This window comes from Hyla sarda, unplaced genomic scaffold, assembly GCF_029499605.1.
Source record: "Hyla sarda isolate aHylSar1 unplaced genomic scaffold, aHylSar1.hap1 scaffold_808, whole genome shotgun sequence".
Lineage (NCBI taxonomy): Eukaryota > Metazoa > Chordata > Amphibia > Anura > Hylidae > Hyla > Hyla sarda.
The window spans coordinates 92,357-118,525 of record NW_026610834.1 but is presented as its reverse complement, the minus strand read 5'-3'; the positions used below and the strand labels follow the sequence as shown (position 1 = coordinate 118,525).

The following is a 26,169-nucleotide window of genomic DNA, read 5'->3' as shown; positions in this document are numbered from 1 at the left end:
CACAGTGCCCTATCTACTTCTTCTTTTCTTTCATTTTAGATCTGTGTATCCTGTGGACTACTTCGGATTCGGTGGACTACGTCAATGACCAGTGCTTTTTTTATTTAATGTTAAAGGGGTATTCCAGGTCCAGACAGGAGGAGAAAACCCCCAGGTTGGTTGTGGGGCGCGCACCGCTGGTAATAGGAAACCACGGGCAACATGGATTTAAGGGTTAACATTATTTTATTTTACAATAGACGATGAGTTTCGAGAGCGTGCCGCTCTCTTTAACAAGTTTAGTCTTCTGTAAGAGCAGTGAGACTATGGAACTCTACTCAAGATGTAGTGATGGATGTTTCTTTACTGTAAAAGCAATGACACTATTGTTACGCCGAGCGCTCCGGGTCCCTGCTCCTCCCCGGAGCGCTCGCGGCGTTCTCCTCTCTGCAGCGCCCCGGTCAGACCCGCTGACCGGGAGCGCTGCACTGACATTCACGATGTGGATGCGATTCGCATAGCGGGACGCGCTCGCGAATCGCATCCCAAGCCACTTACCCGTCCCGGTCCCCGGCTGTCATGTTCTGGCGCGCGCGGCTCCGCACTCTAGGGCGCGCGCGCGCCAGCTCTGTGTTTCCAGACCTTCTGCTATTGCTATTGAATACGAACCTTGCCGCCTGACCCGACCTTCTGCTACGTCTGACCTTGCCTCTGTCTAGTCCTTCTGTCCCGCGCCTTCTCAGCAGTCAGCGAGGTTGAGCCGTTGCCGGTGGATACGACCTGGTTGCTACCGCCGCAGCAAGACCATCCCACTTTGCGGCGGGCTCTGGTAAAAACTAGTAGCAACCCTAGAACCGGTCCACCGACACGGTCCACGCCAATCCCTCGCTGACGCAGAAGATCCACATCCAGCCTGCCGAATCATAACAGTAGTTCCGGCCATGGATCCCGCTGAGGTGCCGCTGCCAAGTCTCGCTGACCTTACCACGGTGGTCGCTCAGCAATCGCAGCAAATTGCCCAACAAGGACAGCAGCTGTCGCAGTTGACCGCCACGTTACAGCAACTTCTGCCACTGCTACAGCAGCAACCATCTCCTCCGCCAGCTCCTGCACCTCCTCCGCAGCGAGTGGCCACTCCTAGCCTCCGCTTGTCCCTGTCGGACAAATTTGATGGGGACTCTAGACTCTGCCGTGGCTTCTTGTCTCAATGTTCCCTACATATGGAGATGTTGTCGGACCAATTTCCTACAGAACGGTCTAAGGTGGCGTTCGTAGTGAGTCTTCTGTCTGGAAAGGCCTTGTCTTGGGCCACACCGCTCTGGGACCGCAATGATCCTGCCACAGCCACAGTCCAGTCCTTCACTGAGATTCGCAGTGTCTTCGAGGAACCAGCCCGAGCTTCTTCTGCCGAGACTGCCCTGCTGAACCTGGTCCAGGGAAATTCTTCTGTAGGCGAATACGCCATCCAATTTCGTACCCTCGCCTCTGAATTATCTTGGAATAATGAGGCCCTCTGCGCGACCTTTAAAAAAGGCCTATCCAGTAACATCAAAGATGTGCTGGCCGCACGAGAGATTCCTGCCAACCTGCATGAACTTATCCATTTGGCCACCCGCATTGACATGCGTTTTTCTGAAAGACACCAGGAGCTCCGCCAGGAAAAAGACCTTGATCTCTGGGCACCTCTCTCACGGTATCCTTTGCAATCTACCCCTGTGCCTCCCGCCGAGGAGGCTATGCAAGTGGATCGGTCTCGCCTGACTCATGAAGAGAGGACTCGCCGTAGGGATAACAATTTATGTCTGTACTGCGCTAGTACCGAACATTTATTGGTGGATTGTCCTATTCGCCCTCCGCGTCTGGAAAACGCATGCACGCACCCTGTTCAAATGGGTTTGCGTCTCTTGGTACGGAGTCTGCTTCTCCACGTCTCACTGTGCCCATGCGGATTTCTCCTTCTGCCAACTCCTCCTTCTCAGCCGTGGCCTGCTTGGACTCTGGTTCTGCTGGAAATTTTATTCTGGCCTCTTTGGTGAATAAGTTCTGCATCCCGGTGACCCGTCTCGTCAAGCCGCTCTACATCTCTTTGGTCAACGGAGTGAAGTTGGACTGCACTGTGCGTTACCGCACAGAACCCCTGCTCATGAGCATTGGACTGCATCACGAAAAAATTGAACTTTTTGTTTTGCCCAACTGCACCTCTGAAGTCCTCCTCGGTCTGCCATGGCTCCAACGTCATTCTCCCACCCTTGACTGGACCACCGGGGAGATCAAGAATTGGGGTCCTGCTTGTCACAAACGATGCCTCACATCTGCTCCTCATAGTCCCCTTCCTGGTGACACTCTGCCCCGTGACAAGCTTCACCCTCTGCCCCCCCTCCCCATTCCCACTTCTTCTGGTTTACCTGCCGCTGATGTAGCTACCCAGGACTTCTTTTTGTTCCAGAAGGAAACTCAAGAGGCGTCCCCTATGTTCTCGTCTCATTTGAAGGGACAAGGAGACAAAAAGAGGGGGAGACCTAAGGGGGGGGTACTGTTACGCCGAGCGCTTCGGGTTCCTGCTCCTCCCCGGAGCGCTCGCGGCGTTCCCCTCTCTGCAGCTCCCCGGTCAGACCCGCTGACCGGGAGCGCTGCACTGACATTCACGATGTGGATGCGATTCGCATAGCGGGACGCGCCCGCTCGCGAATCACATCCCAAGCCACTTACCCGTCCCGGTTCCCGGCTGTCATGTTCTGGCGCGCGCGGCTCCGCTCTGTAGGGCGCGCGCACGCCAGCTCTCTAAGATTTAAAGGGCCAGTGCACCAGTGATTAGCTTTCACCTGCTCCCTGTCCATATAACCTCACTTCCCCTTTCCTTCCTTGCCGGATCTTGTTGCCTTGTGCCAGTGAAAGCGTTTATTGTGCTTGCCATTACTGTGTTCCAGACCTTCTGCTATTGCTATTGACTACGAACCTTGCCGCCTGCCCCGACCTTCTGCTACGTCTGACCTTGCCTCTGCCTAGTCCTTCTGTCCCACGCCTTCTCAGCAGTCAGCGAGGTTGAGCCGTTGCCGGTGGATACGACCTGGTTGCTACCTCCGCAGCAAGACCATCCCGCTTTGCGGCGGGCTCTGGTGAAAACCAGTAGCAACCTAGAACCGGTCCACCAACACGGTCCACGCCAATCCCTCTCTGACACAGAGGATCCACATCCAGCTAGCCGAATCCTAACAACTATGGAGCTCTGTCCACATGATGTAGTGATGGAGGATTCTTTACTGTAATAGCAGTGACACTATGGAGCTCTGTCCACATGATGTAGTGATGGAGGAATCTTTACTGTAAGAGCAGTGACACTATGGAGCTCTGTCCACATGATGTAGTGATGGAGGAATCTTTACTGTAAGAGCAGTGACACTATGGAGCTCTGTCCACATGATGTAGTGATGGAGGAATCTTTACTGTAAGAGCAGTGACACTATGGAGCTCTGTCCACATGATGTAGTGATGGAGGAATCTTTACTGTAAGAGCAGTGACACTATGGAGCTCTGTCCACATGATGTAGTGATGGAGGAATCTTTACTGTAAGAGCAGTGACACTATGGAGCTCTGTCCACATGATGTAGTGATGGAGGAATCTTTACTGTAAGAGCAGTGACACTATGGAGCTCTGTTTACATGATGTAGTGATGCGTGGCTTAAACAAGTTTAATGGGGGTCTGGATGTTTTTCGGGAAGCATTAAACTAACAAATTATGGATACTTGATGGTGATAGAACATTTATCCAGAGCAGCGTCAGATATGAGCACTAACCTAGTAGATCAGCACTGGCTGAATGGTTTGTGCGGCTCTTTAATTCCATCCTTGTCCATCTCCCTGTGTAGTACGGGATCATTTTTAAAGATGTTTGTTTGTTGCCTGTTCACTGGTTATATTACACATCGCAGTATCATATACCCATAATCGCTTCGTGGGTCCAGAACCTACTGGACACTGAATCTCATCATGGACACTGGCGGGGACCTCACTGTGGTCTAAATCTCATTATGGATACTGGCGGGGACCTCGCTGTGGTCTGAATCTCATCATGGACACTGGCAGGGACCTCGCTGTGGTCTGAATCTCATCAAGGACACTGGCAAGGACCTCGCTGTGGTCTGAATCTCATCATGGACTCTGGCAGGGACCTCGCTGTGGTCTAAATCTCATTATGGACACTGGCGGGGACCTCGCTGTGGTCTGAATCTCATTATGGACACTGGCAGGGACCTCGCTGTGGTCTAAATCTCATTATGGACACTGGCGGGGACCTCGCTGTGGTCTGAATCTCATTATGGACACTGGCAGGGACCTCACTGTGGTCTGAATCTCATTATGGACACTGGCAGGGACCTCGCTGTGGTCTGAATCTCATTATGGACACTTGCGGGGACCTCGCTGTGGTCTGAATCTCATCATGGACACTGGCAGGGACCTCGCTGTGGTCTGAATCTCATTATGGACACTGGCAGGGACCTCACTGTGGTCTGAATCTCATTATGGACACTGGCGGGGACCTCGCTGTGGTCTGAATCTCATTATGGACACTGGCAGGGACCTCGCTGTGGTCTGAATCTCATTATGGACACTGGCGGGGACCTTACTGTGTTCTGAATCTCATCATGGATACTGGCGGGGACCTTGCTGTGGTCTAAATCTCATCATGGACACTGGCGGGGACCTTACTGTGTTCTGAATCTCATCATGGATACTGGCAGGGACCTCGCTGTGGTCTGAATCTCATCATGGACACTTGCGGGGACCTCGCTGTGGTCTGAATCTCATTATGGACACTGGCAGGGACCTCGCTGTGGTCTAAATCTCATTATGGACACTGGCGGGGACCTCGCTGTGGTCTGAATCTCATTATGGACACTGGCAGGGACCTCGCTGTGGTCTGAATCTCATCAAGGACACTGGCAAGGACCTCGCTGTGGTCTGAATCTCATCATGGACTCTGGCAGGGACCTCGCTGTGGTCTAAATCTCATTATGGACACTGGCGGGGACCTCGCTGTGGTCTGAATCTCATTATGGACACTGGCAGGGACCTCGCTGTGGTCTAAATCTCATTATGGACACTGGCGGGGACCTCGCTGTGGTCTGAATCTCATTATGGACACTGGCAGGGACCTCACTGTGGTCTGAATCTCATTATGGACACTGGCAGGGACCTCGCTGTGGTCTGAATCTCATTATGGACACTTGCGGGGACCTCGCTGTGGTCTGAATCTCATTATGGACACTGGCGGGGACCTCGCTGTGGTCTGAATCTCATTATGGACACTGGCGGGGACCTTACTGTGGTCTGAATCTCATCATGGACACTGGCAGGGACCTCGCTGTGGTCTGAATCTCATCATGGACACTGGCAGGGACCTCGCTGTGGTCTGAATCTCATCAAGGACACTGGCAAGGACCTCGCTGTGGTCTGAATCTCATCATGGACTCTGGCAGGGACCTCGCTGTGGTCTAAATCTCATTATGGACACTGGCGGGGACCTCGCTGTGGTCTGAATCTCATTATGGACACTGGCAGGGACCTCACTGTGGTCTGAATCTCATTATGGACACTGGCAGGGACCTCGCTGTGGTCTGAATCTCATTATGGACACTGGCGGGGACCTTACTGTGGTCTGAATCTCATTATGGACACTGGCGGGGACCTTACTGTGTTCTGAATCTCATCATGGATACTGGCGGGGACCTCGCTGTGGTCTAAATCTCATCATGGATACTGGCGGGGACCTCGCTGTGGTCTGAATCTCATCATGGACACTGGCAGGGACCTCGCTGTGGTCTGAATCTCATCATGGACACTGGCAGGGACCTCGCTGTGGTCTGAATCTCATCATGGATACTGGCGGGGACCTCGCTGTGGTCTGAATCTCATCATGGACACTGGCAGGGACCTCGCTGTGGTCTGAATCTCATCATGGACACTGGCAGGGACCTCGCTGTGGTCTGAATCTCATTATGGACACTGGCGGGGACCTCGCTGTGGTCTGAATCTCATTATGGACACTGGCGGGGACCTCGCTGTGGTCTGAATCTCATCATGGACACTGGCGGGGACCTCGCTGTGGTCTGAATCTCATCATGGACACTGGCAGGGACCTCGCTGTGGTCTGAATCTCATCATGGACACTGGCGGGGACCTCGCTGTGGTCTGAATCTCATCAAGGACACTGGCAAGGACCTCGCTGTGGTCTGAATCTCATCATGGACACTGGCGGGGACCTCGCTGTGGTCTGAATCTCATCATGGACACTGGCGGGGACCTTACTGTGTTCTGAATCTCATCATGGATACTGGCGGGGACCTCGCTGTGGTCTAAATCTCATCATGGACACTGGCGGGGACCTTACTGTGTTCTGAATCTCATCATGGATACTGGCGGGGACATCGCTGTGGTCTAAATCTCATCATGGACACTGGCGGGGACCTCGCTGTGGTCTGAATCTCATCATGGACACTGGCAGGGACCTCGCTGTGGTCTGAATCTCATCATGGACACTGGCGGGGACCTTACTGTGGTCTGAATCTCATCATGGACACTGGCGGGGACCTCGCTGTGGTCTGAATCTCATCATGGACACTGGTGGGGACCTCGCTGTGGTCTGAATCTCATTATGGACACTGGCAGGGACCTCGCTGTGGTCTGAATCTCATCATGGACACTGGCGGGGACCTCGCTGTGGTCTGAATCTCATCATGGACACTGGCAGGGACCTCGCTGTGGTCTGAATCTCATCATGGACACTGGCGGGGACCTCGCTGTGGTCTGAATCTCATCATGGACACTGGCGGGGACCTCGCTGTGGTCTGAATCTCATCATGGACACTGGCGGGGACCTTACTGTGGTCTGAATCTCATCATGGACACTGGCGGGGACCTCGCTGTGGTCTAAATCTCATCATGGACTCTGGCAGGGACCTCGCTGTGGTCTGAATCTCATCATGGACACTGGCGGGGACCTCGCTGTGGTCTGAATCTCATCATGGACACTGGCAGGGACCTCGCTGTGGTCTGAATCTCATCATGGATACTGGCGGGGACCTCGCTGTGGTCTGAATCTCATCATGGATACTGGCGGGGACCTTACTGTGTTCTGAATCTCATCATGGACACTGGCGGGGACCTCGCTGTGGTCTGAATCTCATCATGGACACGGGCGGGGACCTTACTGTGGTCTGAATCTCATCATGGACACTGGCGGGGACCTCGCTGTGGTCTGAATCTCATCATGGACACTGGCGGGGACCTTACTGTGTTCTGAATCTCATCATGGATACTGGCGGGGACCTCGCTGTGGTCTGAATCTCATCATGGACACTGGCAGGAACCTCGCTGAGGTATGAAGAGGGCCCAGGCAGGATTAGCAATCCTGCTAAGAATTAATGGGGGAAATTAGAATACTGTCTGTGCCTCTGTCCTGTGACACAGATCCGTCACCCTCTGCCAGAAAGTCAGAAGTTGCTAGAGAATAGTTTCTCACTGGTGACAACCAAGTCACGTGAATTATGACTCCATAAAAGCGGAGATTGAGAAACAAGGAATAAAGGGGATTTATTGATCCTATAAACATCGGCCATTAGGGCCACATGGGCTCTTGTGTCATTGTCCGGTGTCATCTAGGATCTGTGGATTCGCTATGAAGTAATAACGCTGCTGCCATCGGTTGTCATAGCAGAACACGCACCGTACTTGTGTTCCCAGAGGATGGAGGCAGCTGCTCCCGGGTGTATATGGAGGAGAAGAGCGAGGAAACATCTCCAGTCTACAGCAGCCACAGAGCCATCAGCTCCGAGCAGCCATGTTCCTGGAGATGTGTAAGTGGATAGGGTATATGGTCTGTGGTGGGAGACTCCTGATGATGGGGTATATGGTCTGGGGTGGCTCCTGATGATGGGGTATTTGGTCTGGGGTGGGCCGCTCCTGATGATGGGGTATATGGTCTGGGGTGGGAGACTCCTGATGATGGGGTATATGTTCTCGGGCGGGCAGCTCCTGGTGATGAGGTATATGGTCTGGGGTGGGACGCTCCTGGTGATTGGGGCATATGGTCTGGGCTGGGCTGCTCCTGATGATGGGTTATATGGTCTGTGGTATATGTTCTGGGGCGGCTCCTGATGATGGCGTATATGGTCTGGGGTGGGCCGCTCCTGGTGATGGGGTGTATGGTCTGGGGTGGGCCGCTCCTGATGATGGGTTATATAGTCTGTGGTATATGGTCTGGGGTGGGCTGCTCCTGATGATGGGGTATATGGTCTGGGGTGGCTCCTGATGATGGGTTATTTGGTCTGTGGTATATGTTCTGGGGCCGCTCCTGATGATGGGTTATATGGTCTGTGGTGGGCCGCTCCTGGTGATGGGGTGTATGGTCTGGGGTGGGCCGCTCCTGATGATGGGTTATATAGTCTGTGGTATATGGTCTGGGGTGGGCTGCTCCTGATGATGGGGTATATGGTCTGGGGTGGCTCCTGATGATGGGTTATTTGGTCTGTGGTATATGTTTTGGGGCGGCTCCTGATGATGTGGTATATGGTCTGGGGTGGCTCCTGATTATGGGTTATATGGTCTGGGGTGGCTCCTGATTATGGGTTATATGGTCTGGGGTATATGGTCTGGGGTGGGCTGCTCCTGATGATGGGGTATATGGTCTGGGGTGGCTCCTGATTATGGGTTATATGGTCTGGGGTATATGGTCTGGGGTGGGCTGCTCCTGATGATGGGGTATATGGTCTGGGGTGGCTCCTGATTATGGGTTATATGGTCTGGGGTATATGGTCTTGGGTGGGCGGCTCTTGATGATGGGGTATATGGTCTGGGGTGGCTCCTGATTATGGGTTATATGGTCTGGGGTATATGGTCTGGGGTGGGCGGCTCCTGATGATGGCGTATATGGTCTGGGGTGGGACGCTCCTGGTGATGGGGTATATGGTCTGGGGTGGGCCGCTCCTGGTGATTGGGGTATATGGTCTGGGCTGGGCTGCTCCTGATGATGGGTTATATGGTCTGTGGTATATGTTCTGGGGCAGCTCCTGATGATGGGTTATATGGTCTGGGGTGGGCGGCTCCTGATGATGGCGTATATGGTCTGGGGTGGGTGGCTCCTGATGATGGGTTATATGGTCTGGAATATATGGTCTCGGGTGGACGGCTCCTGATGATGGGGTACATAGTCTGGGGTGGCCGGCTCATGATGATGGGGTATATGGTCTGGGGGGGGACCTCGCTGTGATCTGAATCTCATCATGGACACTGGCAAGGACCTCGCTGTGGTCTAAATCTCATCATGGACACTGGCTGGGACCTCGCTGTGGTCTGAATCTCATCATGGACACTGACTGGGACCTCGCTGTGGTCTGAATCTCATCATGGACACTGGCAGGGACCTCGCTGTGGTCTGAATCTCATCATGGACACGGGCAGGGACCTCGCTGTGGTCTGAATCTCATTATGGACACTGGCAGGGACCTCGCTGTGGTCTGAATCTCATTATGGACACTGGCAGGGACCTCGCTGTGGTCTGAATCTCATTATGGACACTGGCAGGGACCTCGCTGTGGTCTGAATCTCATTATGGACACTGGCAGGGACCTCGCTGTGGTCTGAATCTCATCATGGACACGGGCAGGGACCTCGCTGTGGTCTGAATCTCATCATGGACACTGGCAGGGACCTCGCTGTGGTCTGAATCTCATCATGGACACGGGCAGGGACCTCGCTGTGGTCTGAATCTCATCATGGACACTGGCAGGGACCTCGCTGTGGTCTGAATCTCATCATGGACACTGGCAGGGACCTCGCTGTGGTCTGAATCTCATTATGGACACGGGCAGGGACCTCGCTGTGGTCTGAATCTCATCATGGACACGGGCAGGGACCTCGCTGTGATCTGAATCTCATCATGGATACTGGCGGGGACCTCGCTGCGGTCTGAATCTCATCATGAACACTGGCGGGGACCTCGCTGTGGTCTGAATCTCATCATGGATACTGGCGGGGACCTCGCTGTGGTCTGAATCTCATCATGGACACTGGCAGGGACCTCGCTGTGGTCTGAATCTCATCATGGACACTGGCAGGGACCTCGCTGTGGTCTGAATCTCATCATGGACACTGGCGGGGACCTCGCTGTGGTCTGAATCTCATCATGGATACTGGCAGGGACCTCGCTGTGGTCTGAATCTCATCATGGATACTGGCAGGGACCTCGTTGTGGTCTGAATCTCATCATGGACACTGGCGGGGACCTTACTGTGGTCTGAATCTCATCATGGACACTGGCGGGGACCTCGCTGTGGTCTGAATCTCATCATGGACACGGGCAGGGACCTCGCTGTGGTCTGAATCTCATCATGGACACTGGCGGGGACCTCGCTGTGGTCTGAATCTCATCATGGACACGGGGAGGGACCTCGCTGTGATCTGAATCTCATCATGGACACGGGCGGGGACCTTACTGTGGTCTGAATCTCATCATGGACACTGGCGGGGACCTCGCTGTGGTCTGAATCTCATCATGGATACTGGCGGGGACCTCGCTGTGGTCTGAATCTCATCATGGACACTGGCAGGGACCTCGCTGTGGTCTGAATCTCATCATGGACACTGGCAGGGACCTCGCTGTGGTCTGAATCTCATCATGGACACTGGCGGGGACCTCGCTGTGGTCTGAATCTCATCATGGATACTGGCAGGGACCTCGCTGTGGTCTGAATCTCATCATGGATACTGGCAGGGACCTCGTTGTGGTCTGAATCTCATCATGGACACTGGCGGGGACCTTACTGTGGTCTGAATCTCATCATGGACACTGGCGGGGACCTCGCTGTGGTCTGAATCTCATGGACACGGGCGGGGACCTCGCTGTGGTCTGAATCTCATTATGGACACTGGCGGGGACCTCGATGTGGTCTGAATCTCATCATGGACACGGGCGGGGACCTTACTGTGGTCTGAATCTCATCATGGACACTGGCGGGGACCTCGCTGTGGTCTGAATCTCATCATGGATACTGGCGGGGACCTCGCTGTGGTCTGAATCTCATCATGGACACTGGCAGGAACCTCGCTGAGGTATGAAGAGGGCCCAGGCAGGATTAGCAATCCTGCTAAGAATTAATGGGGGAAATTAGAATACTGTCTGTGCCTCTGTCCTGTGACACGGATCCGTCACCCTCTGCCAGAAAGTCAGAAGTTGCTAGAGAATAGTTTCTCACTGGTGACAACCAAGTCACGTGAATTATGACTCCATAAAAGCGGAGATTGAGAAACAAGGAATAAAGGGGATTTGTTGATCCTATAAACATCGGCCATTAGGGCCACATGGGCTCTTGTGTCATTGTCCGGTGTCATCTAGGATCTGTGGATTCGCTATGAAGTAATAACGCTGCTGCCATCGGTTGTCATAGCAGAACACGCACCGTACTTGTGTTCCCAGAGGATGGAGGCAGCTGCTCCCGGGTGTATATGGAGGAGAAGAGCGAGGAAACATCTCCAGTCTACAGCAGCCACAGAGCCATCAGCTCCGAGCAGCCATGTTCCTGGAGATGTGTAAGTGGATAGGGTATATGGTCTGTGGTGGGAGACTCCTGATGATGGGGTATATGGTCTGGGGTGGCTCCTGATGATGGGGTATATGGTCTGGGGTGTCTCCTGATGATGGGGTATATGGTCTGTGGTGGGAGACTCCTGATGATGGGGTATTTGGTCTGGGTTATATGGTCTGGGGTTGGCTGATCCTGATGATGGGGTATATGGTCTGTGGTGGGCGGCTGCTGCTGATGGGGTATATGGTCTGGGGTGGGTCGCTCCTGATGATGGGGTATATGGTCTGGGGTGGGCCGCTCCTGATGATGGGGTATATAGTCTGGGGTGGACGGCTCTTGATGATGGGGTATATGGTCTGGGGTGGGCCGCTCCTGATGATGGGGTATATGGTCTGGGGTGGGCCGCTCCTGATGATCGTCCAAATGCAGTGGTGTCCGCTCACCTCCGGAGCCGAATCTCCGACACACCTGTGCTGTCACGGACCCGCCTCCCCCCCCGGCTTCACCAGCGTATAGAAGGAAGGATTGTCCGGCACCAGGTATGCTCTAAAATATTCACCCTCCTTCGCTAATATTTTCATGTTTTATTGGGAGCAGCAATTTTTGTTTACACCCAGTAACCCTTTTTTTGAGAACATCTGCTGGATAGGGCGTTACATAGATGATTTATTGATTATCTGGGGGAGCACAGAATGTCGTTTTTTTGAGTTCGTTTCTTATATTAATAATAATCATTTAAATCTTAAATTTACAGCTCAGTTTAGCATTACCTCAGTCAATTTTTTGGACATCTCCCTATCCAGCAGAGAGTCTAAGATTGTTGTTGTCCCCTACAGAAAGGAGACGGCGGCAAACTCAGTCCTTATGGCTTCCTCTTGCCACCCAAAGCATGTGGTCCAGAATATCCCCTTTGGGGAGATGTGCAGAACCAAGAGGAACTGCTCTGATCCTGTACAATGGGAAAAAGAGATAGGAGAGCTAAAAAGCAGATTTGTCAGAAGGGGCTATACAGAGGATTGTCTCAATAAGGCTCATGAAAGAGTAGAAGGCATTAATAGAGAACAATTGATCAAATATACTGGAAAAAGAAAAAGGGCAAATAGTTCACAAAATACCAAAAATAAACAAAAAAGAGCAGTTTTTGTTACCACATACAGTGCGCAATTTGCCCAAATCAAAAATATAATCCATAAGTATACACCAGTTCTAGAGGGAGACCCAATATTGAGGGAGGTGGTTAAAGAGGGCATTATGGCGGTCTCCAGAAAAGCACCCTCATTGGGCTCCTCCCTATCACCAAGTCTATTTAACTCTAAAAAAGGAGAATACAAGACAAAGGACAAAATTAAACAGGGTAATTGGTTGGATATTGTAGGGAATTGGGGCTGTGGTCACAACCGATGTATTACATGCAAATATATGCACCACTCTAAAGAAATAATGTCTTGTGTAACTAAAAAATCATACCAACTACGGGAATACATTAACTGCAATACTACGATGTTAGTTTATGTGGCCACATGCACCAAGTGTAACATGCAATATGTAGGGTGCACTACTAATACCCTTAAAACAAGAATCAGAAGACATATCTCCGACAGTAGGAGTGAAGGAGTGGCCATTTCCATGTTATCACGCCATTTTCGAGATGTGCACGCGGGGGAGTTGGATTCCCTGCGGGTGTCTGGTATAGAAAGGGTTAAGATAGATATTAGAGGAGGGGATGCGAGAAAACGCCTCTTCAATAGAGAGACATATTGGATATTTCTTTTGGATACCAGATACCCGCGGGGAATGAACAAACGCTTAGATTTAATTATGACCTGTACATAAGAATATAGTCTAGCGTTATATGCCTCCCCAGATGCCCCGAGCGCCGCAGCCCCTTATTATGTTTTATCAATTTATATATTTTTGGTAGACCAATAATTTCTCTTGGTGCGAGAGTGATTCCGCCTAATGTGTTTTGACACCTATTAGAGTGCGGTTACTGAAAATTATGGTATTAATACGTAATGGATATATATGTAAACCAAAACAGAGCAAATGGTGCAGTGTTTCAATTTATGTACATCTAGTAATTCATGGTATAAATATCATCTTTTAGTATATGTATACATGCACGTAGGTTACAGAACTACACATATAAAGAGGTTGCTTATCCTTTTGCATTATTTACCCGTGCATGTGTGATATTAACATGCCGTAATCCATCTAATGCATGTGTGATATTGACATGCCGTAATCCATCTAATGCATGTGTGATATTGACATGCCGTAATCCATCTAATGCATGTGTGATATTAACATGCCGTAATCCATCTAATGCATGTGTGATATTGACATGCCGTAATCCATCTAATGCATGTGTGATATTAACATGCCGCAATCCATCTAATGCATGTGTGATATTGACATGCCATAATCCATCTAATGCATGTGTGATATTGACATGCCGTAATCCATCTAATGCATGTGTGATATTGACATGCCGTAATCCATCTAATGCATGTGTGATATTAACATGCCGCAATCCATCTAATGCATGTGTGATATTGACATGCCATAATCCATCTAATGCATGTGTGATATTGACATGCCGTAATCCATCTAATGCATGTGTGATATTGACATGCCGTAATCCATCTAATGCATGTGTGATATTAACATGCCGCAATCCATCTAATGCATGTGTGATATTGACATGCCGTAATCCATCTAATGCATGTGTGATATTGACATGCCATAATCCATCTAATGCATGTGTGATATTGACATGCCATAATCCATCTAATGCATGTGTGATATTGACATGCCGTAATCCATCTAATGCATGTGTGATATTGACATGCCGTAATCCATCTAATGCATGTGTGATATTGACATGCCGTAATCCATCTAATGCATGTGTGATATTGACATGCCGTAATCCATCTAATGCATGTGTGATATTAACATGCCGTAATCCATCTAATGCATGTGTGATATTGACATGCCGTAATCCATCTAATGCATGTGTGATATTGACATGCCGTAATCCATCTAATGCATGTGTGATATTGACATGCCATAATCCATCTAATGCATGTGTGATATTGACATGCCGTAATCCATCTAATGCATGTGTGATATTAACATGCCGTAATCCATCTAATGCATGTGTGATATTGACATGCCGTAATCCATCTAATGCATGTGTGATATTGACATGCCATAATCCATCTAATGCATGTGTGATATTGACATGCCATAATCCATCTAATGCATGTGTGATATTGACATGCCGTAATCCATCTAATGCATGTGTGATATTGACATGCCGTAATCCATCTAATGCATGTGTGATATTAACATGCCGCAATCCATCTAATGCATGTGTGATATTGACATGCCATAATCCATCTAATGCATGTGTGATATTGACATGCCGTAATCCATCTAATGCATGTGTGATATTGACATGCCGTAATCCATCTAATGCATGTGTGATATTGACATGCCGTAATCCATCTAATGCATGTGTGATATTGACATGCCATAATCCATCTAATGCATGTGTGATATTGACATGCCGTAATCCATCTAATGCATGTGTGATATTGACATGCCGTAATCCATCTAATGCATGTGTGATATTGACATGCCGTAATCCATCTAATGCATGTGTGATATTGACATGCCATAATCCATCTAATGCATGTGTGATATTAACATGCCGTAATCCATCTAATGCATGTGTGATATTAACATGCCGTAATCCATCTAATGCATGTGTGATATTAACATGCCGCAATCCATCTAATGCATGTGTGATATTAACATGCCGTAATCCATCTAATGCATGTGTGATATTAACATGCCGTAATCCATCTAATGCATGTGTGATATTGACATGCCGTAATCCATCTAATGCATGTGTGATATTGACATGCCGTAATCCATCTAATGCATGTGTGATATTGACATGCCGTAATCCATCTAATGCATGTGTGATATTAACATGCCGTAATCCATCTAATGCATGTGTGATATTGACATGCCGTAATCCATCTAATGCATGTGTGATATTGACATGCCATAATCCATCTAATGCATGTGTGATATTAACATGCCATAATCCATCTAATGCATGTGTGATATTGACATGCCATAATCCATCTAATGCATGTGTGATATTGACATGCCGTAATCCATCTAATGCATGTGTGATATTAACATGCCGTAATCCATCTAATGCATGTGTGATATTAACATGCCGTAATCCATCTAATGCATGTGTGATATTGACATGCCGTAATCCATCTAATGCATGTGTGATATTAACATGCCGTAATCCATCTAATGCATGTCATTTTAACATATATATCCATGTATGTAGTTTTTTGAGTCATTTAGTCAATGAGATAAATTATCCCATTCTACTATTGACCTACACATGCACGATACCAACATACCGCAACCTATTTTGTGCATACTTGTCGATTTCTGCACCTAATGTTTGGAGTATATTCACACTCATAGGATAAACACACAGCGAATAACGCACTAATGGTAGGATCCAACCCATTCTGTAATACTAACAGATGATATCCATGCCGGGTTTTTATAATTACTACCTATGTCAGGTATTTTATCATGTGACCATCGAGTCTCTATTTTAAATTTGCATGTTGGTCTGTTGAATTTAGTCTACGTTTAAGCTCAAGAGAGAGCGAAACGCGTCAGATTACCACAGTCCTGTGATGACTGTTTCCTTGCCATGGCATGAATAAAAGCAATCTTTTAGAGCATACCTGGTGCCGGACAATCCTTCCTTCTATACGCTCCTGATGATGGGGTATATGGTCTGGGGTGGGCCGCTCCTGATGATGGGGTATATAGTCTGGGGTATATAGTCCGGGATATAAGGTCTGGGGTGGGTCGCTCCTGATGATGGGATATATAGTCTGGGGTATATGGCCTTGGGTGGGCCGCTCCTGATGATGGGGTATATGGTCTGGGGTATATAGTCCGGGATATATGGTCTGGGGTGGGCCGCTCCTGATGATGGGGTATATGGTCTGGGATATATGGTCTGGGGTATATAGTATATAGTCTGGGATATATGGTCTGGGGTATATAGTATATAGTCTGGGATATATGGTCTGGGGTATATAGTATATAGTCTGGATATATGGTCTGGGGTATATAGTATATAGTCTGGATATATGGTCTGGGGTGGGCCGCTCCTGTTGATGGGGTATATGGTCTGGGTTATATGGTCTGGGGTATATAGTATATAGTCTGGGATATATGGTCTGGGGTATATAGTATATAGTCTGGATATATGGTCTGGGGTATATAGTATATAGTCTGGATATATGGTCTGGGGTGGGCCGCTCCTGTTGATGGGGTATATAGTCTGGGATATATGGTCTGGGGTATTTAGTATATAGTCTGGGATATATGGTCTGGGGTATATAGTATATGGTCTGGGGTATATAGTATATAGTCTGGGATATATGGTCTGGGGTATTTAGTATATAGTCTGGATATATGGTCTGGGGTATATAGTATATAGTCTGGATATATGGTCTGGGGTGGGCCGCTCCTGTTGATGGGGTATATGGTCTGGGATATATGGTCTGGGGTATATTGTATAAAGTCTGGGATATATGGTCTGGGGTATATAGTATATAGTCTGGATATATGGTCTGTGGTATATAGTATATAGTCTGGATATATGGTCTGGGGTATATAGTATATAGTCTGGATATATGGTCTGGGGGTGACTGGTCCCCATCTTTCTGTCCGGCCTAGTTGGGCTGATGTTTGTGACCACGTCTTGTCCTCCAGGTAAAGTTATTGGGAGATTTATCAAAGTTGTCTTTGTTCCGCATCAATATAGACCAAAGTACAGAGCGTTAGGCCGGTCTATTGTGCGCCCCACAAGTCGCACGGCTCTTGATAAATTCTGCGCACAGACTTGGGCATAAATGCTTTAGACTGTATTTAAACCTGCTCCAACATGGTCGGACATTTCAACGGACTTTACACGATGCGAATGTTCGCCGAAAAGTCGCTATTGATAAATTCAGCACCAAAGCATTTTTCCGTCTGAAATAACCTAGAATGCATCATGTTCTAAAAATCCTCTAAAGAAAAAGTCACACGGATTTAGACTGCGACTTTTTGAGAGACAATTTTAGATGGGAAAAACCATTTTAAATAGTTTGATAAATCCCCCCCCATCGAGCGTCTGATATCAGCTGTGACCCCTCAGAGGCCCAATAACATCTCCTGTCCGCCCATCCTCTGGTGATTTATAGGGGACAATGTCCTCTTACTCTTTATATGTATGGACAGTGCACAGTACCACTTCTATGTATGGACAGTGCACAGTACCACTTCTATGTATGGACAGTGCACAGTACCACTTCTATGTATGGACAGTGCACAGTACCACTTCTATGTATGGACAGTGCACAGTACCACTTCTATGTATGGACAGTGCACAGTACCACTTCTATGTATGGACAGTGCACAGTACCACTTCTATGTATGGACAGTGCACAGTACCACTTCTATGTATGGACAGTGCACAGTACCACTTCTATGTATGGACAGTGCACAGTACCACTTCTATGTGTATGGACAGTGCACAGTACCACTTCTATGTATGGACAGTGCACAGTACCACTTCTATGTATGGACAGTGCACAGTACCACTTCTATGTATGGACAGTGCACAGTACCACTTCTATGTATGGACAGTGCACAGTACCACTTCTATGTATGGACAGTGCACAGTACCACTTCTATGTGTATGGACAGTGCACAGTACCACTTCTATGTACAGTTCAGAACAATAGTTTGTCCACCTTCTCATTCAGAGTTTTCTTTATGAATATTGTAGATTCGCACTGAAGGCATCAAAACTCTGAATGATCACATGTTTAATTATAGACATAACAATAAGTGTGAGAATCTGTCCTATTCTAGGTGCAAAGTGTCCCCAAGTGCAGTCACAAAAACCATCAAGCGCTACAAAGAAAGTGTCTGCCATGCAGAGCCCCAGGAAAGGACGACCAAGAGTCACCTCTGCTGCGGAGGAGAAGTTCATCCGAGTCACCAGCAATCTCAGAAATGGTTAATAGCAGCTCAGATTAGAGAGCAGGTCAATGCCACACAGAGTTCTAGAGCAGACACAACTCTAGAACATCAGAGGAGACTGTGTGAGGCCTTCATGGTAGAGGATCTGCTAGGAAACCACTGCTAAGGACAGGCAACAAGCAGAAGAGAGAACACAGGGAATGGACATTACACCAGGGGAAATCTGCGCTTTGGTCTGATGAGTCCAAATGTGAGATCTTTGGTTCCAACCACCGTGTCTTTGGGCGACGCAGAAAAGGTGAACGGATGGACTCTACATGCCTGGTTCCCACCTTGAAGCATGGAGGAGGAGGTGTGATGGTGTGGGGGAGGAGGAGGTGTGATGGTGTGGGGGAGGAGGAGGTGTGGTGGTGTGGAGGAGATGGTGTGGAGGAGGAGGTGTGGTGGTGTGGAGGAGGAGGTGTGATGGTGTGGGGGAGGAGGAGGTGTGATGGTGTGGAGGAGGAGGTGTGATGGTGTGGAGGAGGAGGTGTGATGGTGTGGGGGAGGAGGAGGTGTGATGGTGTGGGGGAGGAGGAGGTGTGGGGGAGGAGGAGGTGTGATGGTGTGGAGGAGGAGGTGTGATGGTGTGGAGGAGGAGGTGTGATGGTGTGGAGGAGGAGGTGTGATGGTGTGGGGGAGGAGGAGGTGTGATGGTGTGGGGGAGGAGGAGGTGTGATGGTGTGGGGGAGGAGGAAGTGTGATGGTGTGGAGGAGGAGGTGTGATGGTGTGGAGAAGGAGGTGTGATGGTGTGGAGGAGGAGGAGGTGTGATGGTGTGGGGGAGGAGGTGTGATGGTGTGGAGGAGGAGGTGTGATGGTGTGGAGAAGGAGGTGTGATGGTGTGGAGGAGGAGGTGTGGTGGTGTGGAGGAGGAGGTGTGATGGTGTGGGGGAGGAGGAGGTGTGATGGTGTGGGGGAGGAGGAGGTGTGATGGTGTGGAGGAGGAGGTGTGATGGTGTGGAGGAGGAGGTGCGATGGTGTGGGGGAGGAGGTGCGATGGTGTGGGGGAGGAGGTGCGATGGTGTGGGGGAGGAGGTGCGATGGTGTGGAGGAGGAGGTGCGATGGTGTGGAGGAGGAGGTGCGATGGTGTGGAGGAGGAGGTGCGATGGTGTGGAGGAGGAGGTGTGATGGTGTGGAGGAGGAGGTGTGATGGTGTGGGGGAGGAGGAGGTGTGATGGTGTGGAGGAGGAGGAGGTGTGATGGTGTGGGGGAGGAGGTGTGATGATGTGGGGGAGGAGGAGGTGTGATGGTGTAGGGGGGGGGGTCTTTGCTGGTGACACTGTTGGGGATTTATTCTGAAGGTATACTGACCCAGTATGTCTACCATATCATCTGGCAGCGGCTGCTATTCCATCCGGTTTGCGTTTAGTTGGACCAACAGGATAATGACCCCCAACCCCTCCAGGCTGTGTAAGGACTTTGTGACCAAGAAGGAGAGTGATGGGTGCGGCCCCAGATGACCTCCACAGTCACCGGACCTGAACCCAATCCAGATGGTTTGGAGTGAGCTGGACCGCAGAGTGAAGGCAAAAAGGGCCAACAAGTGCAAAGCATCATGGGAACTCCTTCAGGACTGGTGGAGACCATTTCAGGTGACTACAGATCATCAGGAGAATGAGTGTGCAAAGCATCATGGGAACTCCTTCAGGACTGATGGAGACCATTTCAGGTGACTACAGATCATCAGGAGGATGAGTGTGCAAAGCATCATGGGAACTCCTTCAGGACTGGGGGAGACCATTTCAGGTGACTACAGATCATCAGGAGAATGAGTGCAAAGCATCATGGGGACTCCTTCAGGACTGGTGGAGACCATTTCAGGTGACTACAGATCATCAGGAGAATGAGTGTGCAAAGCATCATGGGAACTCCTTCAGGACTGGTGGAGACCATTTCAGGTGACTACAGATCATCAGGAGAATGAGTGTGCAAAGCATCATGGGAACTCCTTCAGGACTGGTGGAGACCATTTCAGGTGACTACAGATCATCAGGAGAATGAGTGTGCAAAGCATCATGGGAACTCCTTCAGGACTGATGGAGACCATTTCAGGTGACTACAGATCATCAGGAGGATGAGTGTGCAAAGCATCATGGGAACTCCTTCAGGACTGGTGGAGACCATTTCAGGTGACTACAGATCATCAGGAGAATGAGTGTGCAAAGCATCATGGGAACTCCTTCAGGACTGGTGGAGACCATTTCAGGTGACTACAGCTCATCAGGAGAATGAGTGTGCAAAGCATCATGGGAACTCCTTCAGGACTGATGGAGACCATTTCAGGTGACTACAGATCATCAGGAGGATGAGTGTGCAAAGCATCATGGGAACTCCTTCAGGACTGGTGGAGACCATTTCAGGTGACTACAGATCATCAGGAGAATGAGTGTGTAAAGCATCATGGGAACTCCTTCAGGACTGGTAGAGACCATTTCAGGTGACTACAGCTCATCAGGAGAATGAGTGTGTAAAGCATCATGGGAACTCCTTCAGGACTGGTAGAGACCATTTCAGGTGACTACAGCTCATCAGGAGAATGAGTGTGCAAAGCATCATGGGAACTCCTTCAGGACTGGTGGAGACCATTTCAGGTGACTACAGCTCATCAGGAGAATGAGTGTGCAAAGCATCATGGGAACTCCTTCAGGACTGATGGAGACCATTTCAGGTGACTACAGATCATCAGGAGGATGAGTGTGCAAAGCATCATGGGAACTCCTTCAGGACTGGTGGAGACCATTTCAGGTGACTACAGATCATCAGGAGAATGAGTGTGTAAAGCATCATGGGAACTCCTTCAGGACTGGTAGAGACCATTTCAGGTGACTACAGCTCATCAGGAGAATGAGTGTGTAAAGCATCATGGGAACTCCTTCAGGACTGGTAGAGACCATTTCAGGTGACTACAGCTCATCAGGAGAATGAGTGTGCAAAGCATCATGGGAACTCCTTCAGGACTGGTGGAGACCATTTCAGGTGACTACAGCTCATCAGGAGAATGAGTGTGCAAAGCATCATGGGAACTCCTTCAGGACTGGTGGAGACCATTTCAGGTGACTACAGATCATCAGGAGAATGAGTGTGCAAAGCATCATGGGAACTCCTTCAGGACTGGTAGAGACCATTTCAGGTGACTACAGCTCATCAGGAGAATGAGTGTGTAAAGCATCATGGGAACTCCTTCAGGACTGGTAGAGACCATTTCAGGTGACTACAGCTCATCAGGAGAATGAGTGCAAAGCATCATGGGAACTCCTTCAGGACTGGTGGAGACCATTTCAGGTGACTACAGATCATCAGGAGGATGAGTGTGCAAAGCATCATGGGAACTCCTTCAGGACTGGTGGAGACCATTTCAGGTGACTACAGATCATCAGGAGAATGAGTGTGCAAAGCATCATGGGAACTCCTTCAGGACTGGTGGAGACCATTTCAGGTGACTACAGATCATCAGGAGGAGGAGTGTGTGAAGCATCATGGGAACTCCTTCAGGACTGGTGGAGACCATTTCAGGTGACTACAGATCATCAGGAGGATGAGTGTGTGAAGCATCATGGGAACTCCTTCAGGACTGGGGGAGACCATTTCAGGTGACTACAGATCATCAGGAGAATGAGTGTGCAAAGCATCATGGGAACTCCTTCAGGACTGGTGGAGACCATTTCAGGTGACTACAGATCATCAGGAGAATGAGTGTGTAAAGCATCATGGGAACTCCTTCAGGACTGGTGGAGACCATTTCAGGTGACTACAGATCATCAGGAGAATGAGTGCAAAGCATCATGGGGACTCCTTCAGGACTGGTAGAGACCATTTCAGGTGACTACAGCTCATCAGGAGAATGAGTGTGCAAAGCATCATGGGAACTCCTTCAGGACTGGTGGAGACCATTTCAGGTGACTACAGCTCATCAGGAGAATGAGTGTGCAAAGCATCATGGGAACTCCTTCAGGACTGGTGGAGACCATTTCAGGTGACTACAGCTCATCAGGAGAATGAGTGTGCAAAGCATCATGGGAACTCCTTCAGGACTGGTGGAGACCATTTCAGGTGACTACAGATCATCAGGAGAATGAGTGTGCAGCAGGAATCAGAGGAAGAGGCGAGAATATGACGGATTCTCACACTTATTGTTCTGGATATAATCCCACATGTGATCAGAGTTTTGATGCCTTCAGTGCGAATCTATAATATTCATAGTCAGGAAATAACGAAAACTCTGAATGAGAAGGTGGACAAACTTCTGGGCTGTACTGCATGTGTGGACAATGCACAGTACCACTTCTATGTGTATGGACAATGCACAGTACCACTTCTATGTGTATGGACAATGCACAGTACCACTTCTATGTGTATGGAGAGTGCACAGTACCACTTCTATGTGTATGGACAATGCACAGTACCACTTCTATGTGTATGGAGAGTGCACAGTACCACTTCTATGTGTATGGACAATGCACAGTACCACTTCTATGTGTATGGACAGTGCACAGTACCACTTCTATGTGTATGGACAGTGCACAGTACCACTTCTATGCGTGTATGGACACTGCACAGTACCACTTCTATGCGTGTATGGACAGTTCACAGTACCACTTCTATGCGTGTATGGGCAGTGCACAGTACCACTTCTATGTGTGTATGGGCAGTGCACAGTACCACTTCTATGTGTGTATGGACAGTGCACAGTACCACTTCTATGTGTGTATGGGCAGTGCACAGTACCACTTCTCTTGTGTCTTTCCTCAGGTGACCGGAGTTGTGGGAGGAAATGCTGTTGTCTTCTGAACGTCTTGGTTCTTCTGTTACTTTGCTCCCTCTGGTGAGTTCATCATTCACCCCCCACATTGGAGGGATCTGGGCAGAATGATGGGTGGGGGCCCCCTGCGTGATGGGTGGGAGGCCCCCTGTGTGATGGGTGGGAGGCCCTCCGCGTGATGGGTGGGAGGCCCCCTGCGTGATGGGTGGGAGGCCCCCTGCGTGATGGGTGGGAGGCCCCCTGCGTGATGGGTGGGAGGCCCCCTGCGTGATGGGTGGGAGGCCGCCTGCGTGATGGGTGGGAGGCCCCCTGTGTGACATGGGGGGTTCTCCTCCTGGGACCATGGCACAGACATTTACAAGTCTCCATTCTCCTGCTCTTGACTCAGGTAAAAGAGTCTATGGGGATCTCTGTAATTCTAACCCGACCCAATTGTGGGGGAGGAGAACAAAACTACCGGTATATGGAGACCTCCGCCTCCACCATGGACACTACCGGTATATGGAGACCTCCGCTCCCACCATGGACACTACCGGTATATGGAGACCTCTGCCTCCACCATGGACACTACCGGTATATGGAGACCTCTGCCTCCACCATGGACACTACCGGTATATGGAGACCTCCGCCTCCACCATGGACACTACCGGTATATGGAGACCTCCGCCCTCACCATGGACACTACAGGTATATGGAGACCTCCCCCTCCACCGTGGACACTACCGGTATATGGAGACCTCCGCTCCCAACATGGAAACTACCGGTATATGGAGACCTCCGCCTCCACCATGGACACTACCGGTATATGGAGACCTCCGCTCCCACCATGGACACTACCGGTATATGGAGACCTCCGCTCCCACCATGGACACTACCGGTATATGGAGACCTCCGCTCCCACCATGGACACTACCGGTATATGGAGACCTCCGCCCTCACCATGGACACTACAGGTATATGGAGACCTCCCCCTCCACCATGGACACTACCGTTATATGGAGACCTCCGCCTCCACCATGGACACTACCGGTATATGGAGACCTCCGCTCCCACCATGGACACTACCGATATATGGAGACCTCCGCTCCCACCATGGACACTACCGGTATATGGAGAACTCCGCTCCCACCATGGACACTACCGGTATATGGAGACCTCCGCTCCCACCATGGACACTACAGGTATATGGAGAACTCCGCTCCCACCATGGACACTACCGGTATATGGAGAACTCCGCTCCCACCATGGACACTACCGGTATATGGAGACCTCTGCTCCCACCATGGACACTACCGGTATATGGAGACCTCCGCCTCCACCATGGACACTACTGGTATATGGAGACCTCCGCCTCCACCATGGACACTACCGGTATATGGAGACCTCCGCCCCCACCATGGACACTACCGGTATATGGAGACCTCCGTCTCCACCATGGACACTACCGGTATATGGAGACCTCCGCCTCCACCATGGACATTACCGGTATATGGAGACCTCCGCCTCCACCATGGACACTACCGGTATATGGAGACCTCCGCCTCCACCATGGACATTACCGGTATATGGAGACCTCCGCCTCCACCATGGACACTACCGGTATATGGAGACCTCCGCCTCCACCATGGACACTACCGGTATATGGAGACCTCCGCCTCCACCATGGACACTACAGGTATATGGAGACCTCCGCCTCCACCATGGACACTACTGGTATATGGAGACCTCCACCTCCACCATGGACACTACCGGTATATGGAGACCTCTGCCTCCACCATGGACACTACCGGTATATGGAGACCTCTGCCTCCACCATGGACACTACCGGTATATGGAGACCTCCGCCTCCACCATGGACACTATCGGTATATGGAGACCTCCGCTCCCACCATGGACACTACCGGTATATGGAGACCTCCGCTCCCACCATGGACACTACCGGTATATGGAGACCTCCGCTCCCACCATGGACACTACAGGTATATGGAGACCTCCGCCTCCACCATGGACACTACCGGTATATGGAGACCTCCGCTCCCACCATGGACACGACCGGTATATGGAGACCTTCGCCTCCACCATGGACTCGGCAGGGAGTGTGCTTTGTGCCAGGCAGCTGTTGGTAAAGCTATTGTGTAATCTTATAAGTTTTTGACTTTTTGTCAGGTTTGGCCTAGGAAGTGACAGATGGCGGCGCGGGATCCCACCATTTTGTGGACAGTGAGTAGTGATTGTCACAAGTTCACAAGCTCAAATAATAGTGTCAATCTGCGCTGTGTATTGTCCAACCGCACCACTCAGGATCCCTGGGAAAACAACCTGTGTAGTATGATTGGGCACAATTCAACTCACTTTAATGCCTAAATATGCAGGATTATGGGTAAATAGGTATGACTAAACTGTACAAATAAATGACACTGCTATACTGTACACATCACTGACACTGCTATACTGTACACATCAATGACACTGCTATACTGTACACATCACTGACACTGCTATACTGTACACATCAATGACACTGCTATACTGTACACATCAATGACACTGCTATACTGTACACATCAATGACACTGCTATACTGTACACATCACTGACACTGCTATACTGTACACATCAATGACACTGCTATACTGTACACATCACTGACACTGCTATACTGTACACATCAATGACACTGCTATACTGTACACATCACTGACACTGCTATACTGTA

General features: G+C 49.9%; 1 long non-coding RNA gene across 1 annotated transcript; it reads left to right on the top strand.

Annotated features, from left to right (window-relative positions):
* Nucleotides 1-62: 62 nt before the first annotated feature.
* LOC130347048 (uncharacterized) lies at nucleotides 63-25,648 on the top strand. Its single transcript, XR_008885061.1, has 3 exons — nucleotides 63-154; nucleotides 23,444-23,516; nucleotides 25,620-25,648. It is a non-coding gene; the product is annotated as an uncharacterized LOC130347048 (long non-coding RNA).
* The last annotated feature ends 521 nt before the right edge of the window (nucleotides 25,649-26,169 follow it).